Genomic DNA, 12,441 nt, shown 5'->3' with positions numbered 1-12,441 from the left:
CAACGGGCACAGAGGAAACACAGTACAACATCTTAAGGGTTTAAAATAATAATAAATAAATGAATGAAGTTTCTTAAGGGTTTTTGTGTGTGTTTTTAGGGATAGTTTTTGTGGGTTTTTAGGGGGAGTGTGTGTTTGTGGTGTTTGCGTGTGTCAAACGGGAGATAACATGAAAACAGAGGAATTAGAGACTAGAATGTCCTAGAAGGGAATAAAATGCAAATTAAGAAGCTGTGAACTGCTTAAACCACAGTTGGTTTCACAAGTACTGCTGCAAACATTGTTGAATGCGTGTGTTTAAGACGCCATTTATGTTTATTAGAGGGTTATAAATAAAGTTTTGAGTTGCTGTAGTGGATGTATAGTAAGTGACTGAATTTTGATAGATGTATATATTTTGAGCCATAAAGGCTGGTGTGTTTTATTTTTCAGTTATGTGTGTGTGGTGAGAAGCTGTGTGTGAGACGATGAGAGGTTTCACTTTTTTCTTTTTTCTTTTTGACTTGCTCTTTCTGATTATGGAAGGCATGTCCAAGATACTCGTATGAAAGCGTATCTTGAGTGATTTTAACCGTGTGAATGCTGTCAGTATTTGATTTGAATGTCTCTGCATGATTTGTCTGAGTGAGTGAAAAAGGGAGAAGTTTGAGAGAAAAGGCAGTGTGTGTGAGACGAGTCATGGCGTCTGAAAGAGGTTAGAACATTTAAAAGTGTGTATGAAATATATTTCTTTTGTGATGTAAAGTAGGATGTTTTAAAGTTTGAAAGTGCTTTTAATTCAAGAAATGCATGAGGGATGGTATGAGAGGTTGAGTTTATTTTTATGTTTGAAAGAGCTCTATTTAAAAGTGTGAGTGAAATGAAGGTGGATTGTTTTTTAGATCAAGATTTAGTAGAATTAAAGAGGGTTTTTAGACTATAAATACAAAGAGAGACAGACTCTGTAGAGAACAGGAAATAGTGAACAGGAACTTTGCATGCCCATAAAAGGAACTGAGTGTGTAAAGAAAGAACACAGAGAGACAGACGAGTCAAACTCGAGGGAGATGAAGCAAAATGGAGGTTTTAAGATGAAAAATGAATATGATACTAATTATATGCTTTAGTGTGCCAATACAGGTGGACTTCTCTCAACATTGAACCTTGAGTAACCGGCAGAAGGTATAGAGGAACAATTGGGAAAACAGGCCACTTTTGGCTGAAATTCTACAGCTTCACCTGTCACTTTGTCCCTAAACTGAGAAGAAGTTCATAGGACAGTCAATCGCCTGATGAAGACCGACAGAACATCGTGGACTTGAATACAGCAGGCAAACGACAGTGCAACTGATCCATTAACACTGATGACGACTGACGACCAGCAGCAGCATGTAAGAGTAATGCAACATGTACTGTGAAAATACAGGCTGGGCAGTTGAACAGTGGGATAAAGAATTGTGGAAGAGCACTGGACATTGAGTGTCATATTTGCCATGCTTGAAGTAATTTTGGAAGAGAAGACTGAAAAGTCGGATGGGAACTTAACTTCGAAGAAGAATACGGAAAGATCAAAACAGAGAAGAAAGAGACTGTGTTTGCTGGAGCTTTGAAGCCCGAACAGGACACTGTGAATGAAAAAGGGACCAGTGAGAGGTGAACCTGGACGAGTTTGACTGCGAGAATATAGGATATGATTGGACTGAAATTGAAGCGGGAACTCATGATTGTTTAGTGATGTCCACCATATCACGTTTAAAAGAGGTAAACATGAATAGAAAACATGCATATACAAATTGTTACATGTGAAATTCTTTTTGAAATGAATCAGAAGTGAGATAGTTTGAATCTAAAGCTCAGTGAAAAGATGCATAAATTAAATATGAATATATAGGATGCAATGAAGATGCAGCTTACACTTAATTAAGATGATCACATGGCATATGACACGCAATGAAGAAAGCAGCTTACACTCAATTAACCTGAAATGTAACGAGGAAGAAAACGCTTACATTCATATTCATGACACAAACATGACATAACTGGTATTTGTGACAGGAAAGAGACAGAAGGGGGTCGTTTAAGCACTCGTGATAATAATGAAAATCTTTTAGTTTTGTTATTTGCAGGAGCAAGCAGACCGGACCAGTTCTCCACGGCCGCAGTCGGGAGAAAATTATAGGTTAACATCAATGGATATGTTAAGGCAAGTTTCTGGTTGAATTGTTCACAGAATGATGTGTCCAGGAACCTGAAAAGCAAGCCCTAGCTCCTGGCTGAAGACCAGGAGTGCTTTTATTTAAGGTGGGAAATCAAAAGTTTGGGCTAGTAATTCGGGGAAAGAAAAAACTGAATGCTTAACTGGAGAATTGGGAAGGAGTCTGGGAGACTGCGAAGCCATAGATGCAAAATACCACACACAAACAGAAAATGCATTAACCTTACAAAGACAAGCTCATGAAGCTTGTCTAATCAAAGCTTAATGCATAGAGACATTGATTGAAAACCTGGCTAAGAACACAAGCATATGCAATGAAGATCAGCTTGCTGCTTGTATGAGTGAGAGAATGGTGTGAATGTTTAATATAATAGATGGAAAAAACAAAAGAAAAGTGATTAAAGTAGTGTTTAAAAGAGTGACTTAGGAGTGCTCTCGTACTGAGTGATTAAGACCAGTGATTAGTATAGAAAGAAAATGAAAATAATTCAATAATGTGATAAGGTTTAAACATGTATTTCTCTTGTCAAGTTGGCTGTTGAGCTGTGAGTCACTATGCAAATTAGCTGGAGTGAGTGAGCGACAAAGACACTTCCTGTGTCTGTGTCTCGGAGTTTTTTGTGGGCGATTTGATTACGGTGGTCGGGTCTGTTCAGAGGTGCAGATTTGGACAAGAAATTTATAATTTAGTGTTGACACATTGTTATAACGTGTTTGTATTTTAGGCTGAATCTAACTATGGTGAAGTGTCAAAGGGGACATGGTTGTGTGTAAAACGGTGCAGCTTTGACGAGGTGTTCAGTGCGTTGAATGGGTGAAATTTAAGATTGTTTAAGATTTTCTGGGGCTGTTGTTTTTCATTTTAATAGAGGGAGTTTTGATAAACATGGACATGTCTAAAAGGGCCCATAGTTTTTGTAACAGTGCACTTAAAGAACCTGTCAGGTGATTTTGTTTTGTACTTTGATGAGCTAATAATCAGCTCTCTTTCTTTCTCATTTTTGTTCTAAGCAGGCCTGGAAGAGAGTGAACTGACGGCGCTGACAAATTACCAAGTACGAAAATTAGGTGGGCTTTACAGATTATAAATTGGCTCTGTCTACAAGGATTGCAGCGAGTCAATCCAGTCAAAAGTATAGAGAACTATTTTCCTAAAAAGGAAAACGAAATAAAACAAATGATTGAGCTCATTTTGCTGATGTGGAGCATCTGATGACGTGCGCAGAAGGCTGCAGTATCAGCAAAAAAAATATCATGTGTGAATGCATGTGAGTGAATGCGAGTGATCGGACCAAGAGGGGAAATAAATAAAAGGTTGACAAACAGGAGGAGTGGAAGACTTAATTCTGGGGATGTTGATGTTTGTTTTGAGAAAATTATTTACTGGGGTTGGATTATGTTATTACATTATAGAATGCCAAATGCTAAAAGGGAAACATTGTTTGAGGTAACTCAAGTTACCATTAACTGAGGTAACACATGATTAATAACTGTTCTGTTTAAGTTTATTTTGTGTTATAACACAGGTTGAATCATAAGTGGGGAAATTGAGTATGAAATGTGAAGTTCTGGTTAACACACAGGTTTTTGTTTCTAGGACGTTCCAAGGATGCAGGCTGTGGATGGAGCCAAGAAAAGATTTGACATGATGATTAATTTGATTTCATTCCTTAAAAACAGGTTTGAAGGTCCGGAGCATGTAGACTTAATATGATATGACTAACCTTTTCTTTTAATGCCCTAACCTGAGTGAAGGATTTTGAGTTTGTAACACATGAGATGTGTCACAAAAGGGGAGTTACAGGATTTAAGGTTTAATTTGAAAGGGGTTTTAGGATTACTTGATGATGTTTAGGTTTTTTGATAATTTAGGTATGGTAAAACTGAGGCAGAAAGTGTTATTTTCAGGTTATTTTTGATTTCTAGAATAAGAGGTTATAATTTAGGCGTGCACATACAGATATGTCAAAGGAAAATTGTATATATGTGATTAGCTACATGAAATGTGCTCTTTTAGGGTTACTAAGCAAATGTCTACGTGACTTTTACCTAATAACTTATGTGATGATAAAGTTGTTTACCGACTAGCAGCTTGCTCTCTCCTAGAACATACAGACTTAGAAAAGGGGAACTTCAGCTCTGAGTTCTGAGAATAACTCTGGTATTTTTGTAAGTAGACAGGAAACACGTCGAGACCGCCGTATAGGGCAAATGTGTTAGAGCTTGTAATTAAATGTGGGCTTGAAAAGAGGAAGCAAATTTGGTACAGGACGTGCTTGAGATGATCAGATGAGAGAAGGGGAAGGTCAGGAATAGTTTAAACTAAGATTGAGAAATTAAATTGGGTGAAAGGGGGGTGTAGCAAGTAGATTCAGGGCAGCTCACAGCCCGGCGTAAACGCAAGATGCTGTCACACAGCTTAAGTTATTTGTTTGATTTATTTTTATGACAAAATAATAAGGAAACATTGAAAACATACAACCCGTTGAGGAGACAGATAGGGTTGGGGAATTGAAAGGTTTGGTTTGTTTAGCATAATGCACTACAAAGTATACAAAGTTTATATAACATGATGCAAACACACGAATCAGAGACACGTAATGAGAAAACTGATTGGAATGTTCCTTACAACTACATGTTTATTGTATGCAATGATATTAACTATGGCTGTGTTGTTTATTGTCTATATTTTGCAGGGCACTCCGAACCACTTGTCTGAACACGGAGGCCAGTCCAGCCCAGCACTTCCTGAGACTGTAGTTGCTAAAACAGGATCGGTAAAAAAGACAAAAGCGCGAGGTGTCAGGTAAAGGTGATGAGTGTCTCAGCAGGAATAAGGGCATAGAGTTGAATTATGGTAAAGGGTCTACCAGCTCATTCACATTTGATTTGTGTGACGTCATTAAGTGTACAGGAGCTAGTAGTAGCTGGAGAGCGTATGATCTACGGGTCTGCAATCACCCCATGATATGCTTAGGGTAAATTTAGTTGATGCAAAGTCTAAGCCGCTCGCAGAAAGCTTAATTACCACTCTGACTGATCAGATGGTAACTTCGGGAACAGTAGCTCAAAAGGAACAGGAACCAAAAGGGAGAGTACTTCTGACAACAGATTACTTTAGACTGAAGCTTAAGGAGTTGATAAAGCGCGCCACGGGTTTCAAGGACAGTAACCTCTGGCTTGATTGGGTGGCTCAAAATGCTAGAGAACAACATGTATCTGACTGTGTTGCCTGTGCTTAAGCTAGGTCACGGTTGTTTACAGAGCCCGGACCATTGCATTAGAGGATGAGTGGGGCTATGATTGTATGTTACAGTTAACTAGAAGTGCAGTGAATACTAGCAACTGTATTTTGTTGTCCAGACTTTTCCCTCCCATTTCAAAGCAGACAGCAGTGGGATCATTCATGCTAAAATAAGATAATTATATGTTTCAAGTTTTCTACAGATAATGAAAAGTACAAGGTGGGAGAGATCGACCCAACTTGGTGTGCTGTCACACTCACGGGACGAATCACCAACAATGTAAGCGACCCTAGCACGGTAATTGGAACATGGGCAAGAAGTGGGCTCTATTATTACTGTGGGGAAAATATTCGTGTTCCTATGGGAAGCGTAGGGACATGTGCGATGGTGCGATTGGGAGCTCCGCTCATGCTTATTGGAAATCAGGTAAAGGCTATTTCACAACATAACATGCGAACTTTAGCTGCCATACGTAAGAGATACATTTTGGCCAAAAGAGGGACCCAGGCTACCCATGCATATGATCCTCGTTTGAACTCGCCGACCTGGACAGACTCCATAGGAGTGCCCAGGGGAGTTCCTAATGAGTGCAAGCTGGTAAGTCAGGTAGTTGCAGGATTGGAGAGTATATTTCTTTGGGTAACGCCTAATAAAAATGTTGGCCACATTATGTTCATTACAACCTGCTGAGACTCTCTAACCAAACCAGGGACGCCATGATGGGGTTCGCAGAACAATTAGGTCCGAGTTCACTGACGGGAGAGCAAAATCGAATTGTCTAAAACCATGCATGAGCACTCAGGTATCGAAAATCTGCTGGCGTCCTGGATGACATCTGTGTTTGGACAATGGAAAGGTGTGGCTAAGTAAACTTGGCAAGTGTCAGTGATGTTTTCTTTGACTGTATTTTTGGGAATATTGGTCATCGCTAGTTGTTGTATCATTCCTTGTGTCAGAGGATGGTTGGTAAAGATAATGGCGAGGGTTGCAAACCCTGGCTGGGTTGAGGGAATCTATTAGATGAACTTAGAACCCATAGAGTGGGGCAGGGAGTGATACAACATAAGGTGTGGTGACATTCCTTGTCGGAATGTCAGAAGAAGGAACGTGGGGATTCAGAAATTCTTTTATTCCTATTATATAATCTGCATTATTATGATTGCATTAAGAACATGTTTTACAGCATTGTTTATCAGTAATATTGTTTACAGGGTTCATATTGCATTGAATATGTTTGTCACCACATTCATTCTATTCACAGGTTTAGTTCATTTTATACACATTGCATATCTGTGCTTGTTTAGAGTTGATGTTCTATCCAAGAGGGTTTTAAGCTTCACTGGTGAGAGTGTCCAGGAGATACATGTTGAGGGAAGATGAGAACATAGCAGGTTAATTGCATGCACGCTTACAAACACACATGATTTAAATATAGGCCAGGCCGAAGGCCTGGACTTTATGTAGCTTTTAACTTTACAGCTCCTAACTTGCAGGAATGGCGTGGAGTGTAATGAATGAATGCAAAATATGCTTACAGACACAAACATGATATAGATTTATTTTACAGGGTAAAGGTGAAACACATGTTGCTTTGTTTCTGCTTAGCAACTAATGAGGTAAAAGGTGTTAGAGATGAATATATGCAATAAGTGAACAGGAAACGTGTGAGGGTGAGCCGGGTGAAACAAAATGTTGTAGATAATGGAAACTTGTCTAACTGGCATTAACAGTAACTTTTGCATGTTATGTATATGCTTGAAGCCAAAAGAGGGGTAAATCCTGATAGAAAATTTTGAAGTGTGCTTTCTAGCGGAGATTTAGGCTGACAGGGGGATGGTGTGTATTTTACTCGGGGTGTGTTTAAGAAAACTGAAAGCGTTGCTCACACACATAAAGAGTATTGAGATTAAGTCAAGTTAATATAATGGATAGAGCCTAGAACATGATATTGTGAACCAACTTTGAATAATGACAGGAACCTGAGATGAACACAGTAAGTTAGTAAGGTGTAGCAGAGAAAGGTTGTTTGTTTTCTATCCCTTACAGGAGAAGATTTCCACTAGAGAGGGACCCAGAAAAGGAGCAGAGACCACTTAAGCATGAAGTGTTTTCAAGTGGGAGCTGGTGTTTTATTACTGGACCACCTAGAGGACATGAGGTTGTTGTCTGATTTGCTGAGTCAGGGGGCGGCTAGAGAGGGTCAGAGCGAAGGTAGTGGACCTGGGAATAGTGTAGTGACGTCTCTGGAAGACGTCAAGAGAGGGAATTGTGGAATTACAGGGATTATTTTACATAACCATCATCTTTATCATTGCATTAATTATCATTTCATCCAAGCATTTATTGAAGTTGCTGGCATTATGTTATAATTTGTATTACAGGGGTTATCATAATCAAATATTAACATGTTTATTACAGGTGCAGTTATAACCACTTTAAATCGTTGAGTTAAATCTATAATCTTAAAAGCTTATATGCTGAGTATATTGCTACAGTAAAATAGTGGCTGAGTGAAGGCCCGAATGTATTCAGCTTCTTGTTGCATTTGAGTTTGCCTAGCAACAGGTGACGCAAAGAGGAGGACAAGTCCATGGGGACCTCAAAGGCCTGAGATCATCACCATATTTGGATGGATGCCAGAAAGGGGAACTTCTGTGTCTGCATTTATCTCTTAGAATAGATCAGTGTCTGTAGAAGAGGCAAATAATGTTCTTAAGATGCAAATTATGTGCTTGTAAACGCATGAGGGGGCGTCATAATACCCTGATGTTATAAAAGCAATCTGAAGTGTATTTTTGGGTGGGGATTTACAACTGATGGTTTCCAGTGTACGTCTCCCCACGCTGCGTGTATTCATTAAAAATCAATTGTTTGATCGACCTCTTTTGGACCATCATTGTTTTACTCTCGTCCTCAATTTCGGACCCGTAACAGTTTCTAGCTGCTTAAGAGTTTGTAGCCATTTTAGATGGTTTATTTTTGTTTATTAATGCACCAAATGTTATCGATAAGTGAAAGATAACATTCTTAAAGGACTTTGCCTGCAAAATTATGCTCATATTACCTTAATATTGCATCCATTAAATACTTAATGGGTTTAATATTAAGGCAATATGAGATGTTTAAAAAATATTTCTTCATGTCAGTATGCCATGTTTCGAACCCCCACATGGGCATGCAATGTCATCCCACATAGCAAAATTGATATGGTCTGGATCTGGCCCACACAGTGTGCTTACACATGGCCCACATACTACAAAGAATGACGGCCCTTTGGTGGACCAGATCTGGTTTGCCAAAGGTGGCCCACACATGGGCCAGCACAAAGCCAGTTGCAGACACACTGGTGGTCCTTTGCTGGCCCATGTGTGGATTGCCTCTGGCAAACCTGGTCTGGGTCACCAAAAGGCCGTCATTCTTTGCGGTATGTGGGCCATGTGTAAGCTGTGTGCAGCCACGGGCCAGTTACATACACACTGGTGGCCCTGTGCTGGCCCAGAACAGTTTCAGCTCTGGCCCCAGATATCAGCCTAATGTGTACCTTAATTAAGACATGTAATAACAACATGTGCATAATAGTGCAAAAGTAACATGACAAAACTCTGTTCAGACAGTTTCTTATATAGCATTTTTCAACTCTGCTAGATTACTCAATGTGCTCTATACAACATGCCACATTGACCCAACCACATGCTTTTTCTTAACTGAGTGTTCCCTAACTACATTCATACACATTCACACTCACGACATGCAGACTGGAGAAGCCAGGGATCGAACCACTAACCTTCCGATCAATAGGTGACCTGCTCTACCACCTGAGCTACAGCCACCCACTGGCAAAGATGAGTAAACCCTCACTAGGTTTTGGATAAAGTGTACCCTCACAAATAGAGATGGCACGATACCACTTTTTTATGTCCGATACCGATATCATAAATTTGGATATCTGCCGATATGAATCTGATATAGTTCATTTTATAATCAACAAAACAGTTTTTTAATGTCTTGCTGCATTTTGTATAGGTTCATACTCAAGTTTTAAAAAACAAAACACTAAAGCTATTCTGTTATACCTGTATGCAAAAAATACACTGCACAAAATATTTCATAGTTTAGCAATACCAATCAATCTAATAAACTTAAACCTACACCATCCTCCCTATTCTGGTATTTTAAAGAGTACTTAGCAGAAATATTAAACAACCTAATAGGGTTGCAAATTCCCAGCAAAAAAGAAGAAAAATAGGGAACCACCCCCCACCCTCCACCTCATGATGCTTAATCAACATAATCTACTTTAATTCAATGCATGTGTAAAACAAATGCACAGAAATCAATTATTTTTCCACAATATTCATATAGATTCAACATCTTTCTTGCACAGAATTGCAGATTGCACAGATGGTACCTTCCCAAAGGAAAAAGTACTACAGCTTATTAGGGTATATTAGACTTAATAGTTACTATATACAGTAATGGATTTCTATACATTTTATGTCAGATTAAAACTTTGGTTGTAAGATTCAGATAATTATTTATTAAAAGCTAGACATTTTAAATGAGAATAAGAAAGAAAAGTATGTCTTTGTGCCCCCTTTTCTCTGTTAATGCCCTACCTGCCCCCCCTGGCAAAACTTTGCTAGACCTGCCCCTGCACAGTTACCAGCCATCAGCTACGTAGAAAAGGATCCTGGTGTAGAAAGTTAAATAAATTCTAAATAAATTAATAAATTAAATAAACTCTAGCAACAGCTGATCAAGCTTAAACGTGCTGCTCTTGTTCAGCTGCTGGTTTCCTCTTTCTGGTGCAAAGTGGGCCAAAAACAAACAAGAGAGACAAGAGTGGCGACAGAAAAGCCGATCAGCTGATCATTGATCAGTTTCATGACTGAAGTAGCAATAGGAGAGGGAGGGAGAGAGAAGAGGCAGTTGCTCTATATGTTGGGTGTTAAGCTTAACGTGGGAATGGTTTACAAACATTCAGAGATGAACTTACACACTTGCTTTACTTCTCTCTGGGATAACTTTCTCGGAGATGAAATGCCGGTTTCGTAGCGAGGCTCCAAATGCTCAACCAGACCACCAACAGGTCTGGCACGCCACAGCCGCTCTATCACGTGATGCATACTGTTCCGACGTGCTAAGGTTATGAGCTGGGTTACGCCATGTCGCAAGTTTTGTGAGGTGCTTTCTTGATATTTAATGGATCGATTACATTTTTTATTTCTCTCCAATATCCGATCCAGTAATTTAGGTCAGTATCAGACCGATACCGATACGCAATATTGGATCAGTCCATCTCTACTCACAAACCTGTCAAACCTGCATTTGAAATGTTGGCTACCATAGCAGTATAGTATTGCAACATGGCATTTGGGTCTTCTAACTAAAATAGGAAAATAGGAACATAAATAGTGCCTCATTGCCAGACCTTGCCCGCATCTGGTTGACATACACTCTGCCATGACACCAGTCAGTCAGAAGTGCCAGCTTGATGCCGGTGTTCTGAGAAACCATCCTACTCTGACAAAACGTCCTACCCGTATTATAATTTGACGGTGAGTTGCGACTAAACCTAACCCTACCCCTAACCATAACCTTAAGAAGTATTCCGGATGGATGAGAGAAAAAGAAGTTAATTAGGCATTGGTTTTGTGCGCATGCGCCGCGTCTGCGCAGAAACATTGGGTAGGATGTTTTTCCGGGTATGATGGATTCCCAGAACACCGGATCCCGGCCAGGCCTGTTTTCTATGGGCCTGGGCCACATAAATCAAACCATAATCGGGCGAGATATGGCATGCCATCGCATAAACAGTGGCGTCACTGCCAGAACTGACTCACATCTGGTTGTCATACACTCTGCCATGACACCAGTCAGTCAAAAGTGCCAGCTTGATGCGGGATCCAGATGATGATGTTGTTTATTATATTGCTCTCTCTTTTATATTTTTTTTTGCTTGTTTTCTCTTTTTCTTTCTCAACAGGTGATCCAGGTGATTGATATATATTTTTTGTCTGTTTGTTTTGTCTTTTGCCCTCTATGACCGTTCCTCTTTCCTCCTGTTTTTCTTTCCCTTTCATTGTCAAAGGAGTTTGCAAAGAAAAGCGTATGGACTTCTTTAAGTTGCTTGAAGACGTTTCACCTCTCATCCGAGAAGCTTCTTCAGTTCTAAGGTCAAATGGCCAAGAGTCCCAGATTTAAACCCAGTGGGAGTATCCCCCCAAGGAGGGACAAAGGACCCCCTGGTGATCCTCTAATCACATGCGCCCAGGTGTGAAAGCGGGTGTGGGACCTAATCAGCCAGGGTTTCGGGTGAGCCCATTGTGAAACCTGGCCCCACCTTGTCATGTGAATTCCTGAGGTCAGATGGCCCAGGATGTGAGTGGGCGTTAAGGCGTCTGGGGAGGGAACTCAAAACTGGTTTAAATCTGGGACTCTCGGCCATTTGACCTTAGAACTGAAGAAGCTTCTCGGATGAGAGGTGAAACGTCCTCAAGCAACTTAAAGAAGTCCAGACGCTTTTCTTTGCAAACTCCTTTGACTACGATGACCTGGATGACTGAGAATCTTCACAGACATTTTCCCTTTCATTCTCCCTTTTCTTTTCCCCAGTTAAGTCTGTCCCGTATTTAGCAAGTGAAAATAAAATAAAATAAACAATAAAAGGTGAATCAAATAGACCAATGCGGCAAGGCTGGGATGGTCCATGTTGGGTTTATATTTTATTATTGTCATTTGTATTGAGAAACATGTAATCATTTGTGTTTATAAGTATATAGTTGATGGCATATGAAAGAATGTCTCATCCTAGGAGGTCTGTAACAACTCTGTGTAGCATGAAGAGGGGAGTGCGTTCACTCCTCTTCAGAGTGTTCTGGCATGGATCACACACCTCCTAGGAGAGGTCGTATCTTCTCTTGCTGATATATGGTATAGCAGACATACGTATATCTGTTTGAGTGTAAGGGCCTTTTGTTCAGATGTACCGCTAGACTCCTG

This window comes from Oreochromis aureus, linkage group 3 (assembly GCF_013358895.1).
Source record: "Oreochromis aureus strain Israel breed Guangdong linkage group 3, ZZ_aureus, whole genome shotgun sequence".
Lineage (NCBI taxonomy): Eukaryota > Metazoa > Chordata > Actinopteri > Cichliformes > Cichlidae > Oreochromis > Oreochromis aureus.
Note: the sequence above shows the minus strand (reverse complement) of the source record.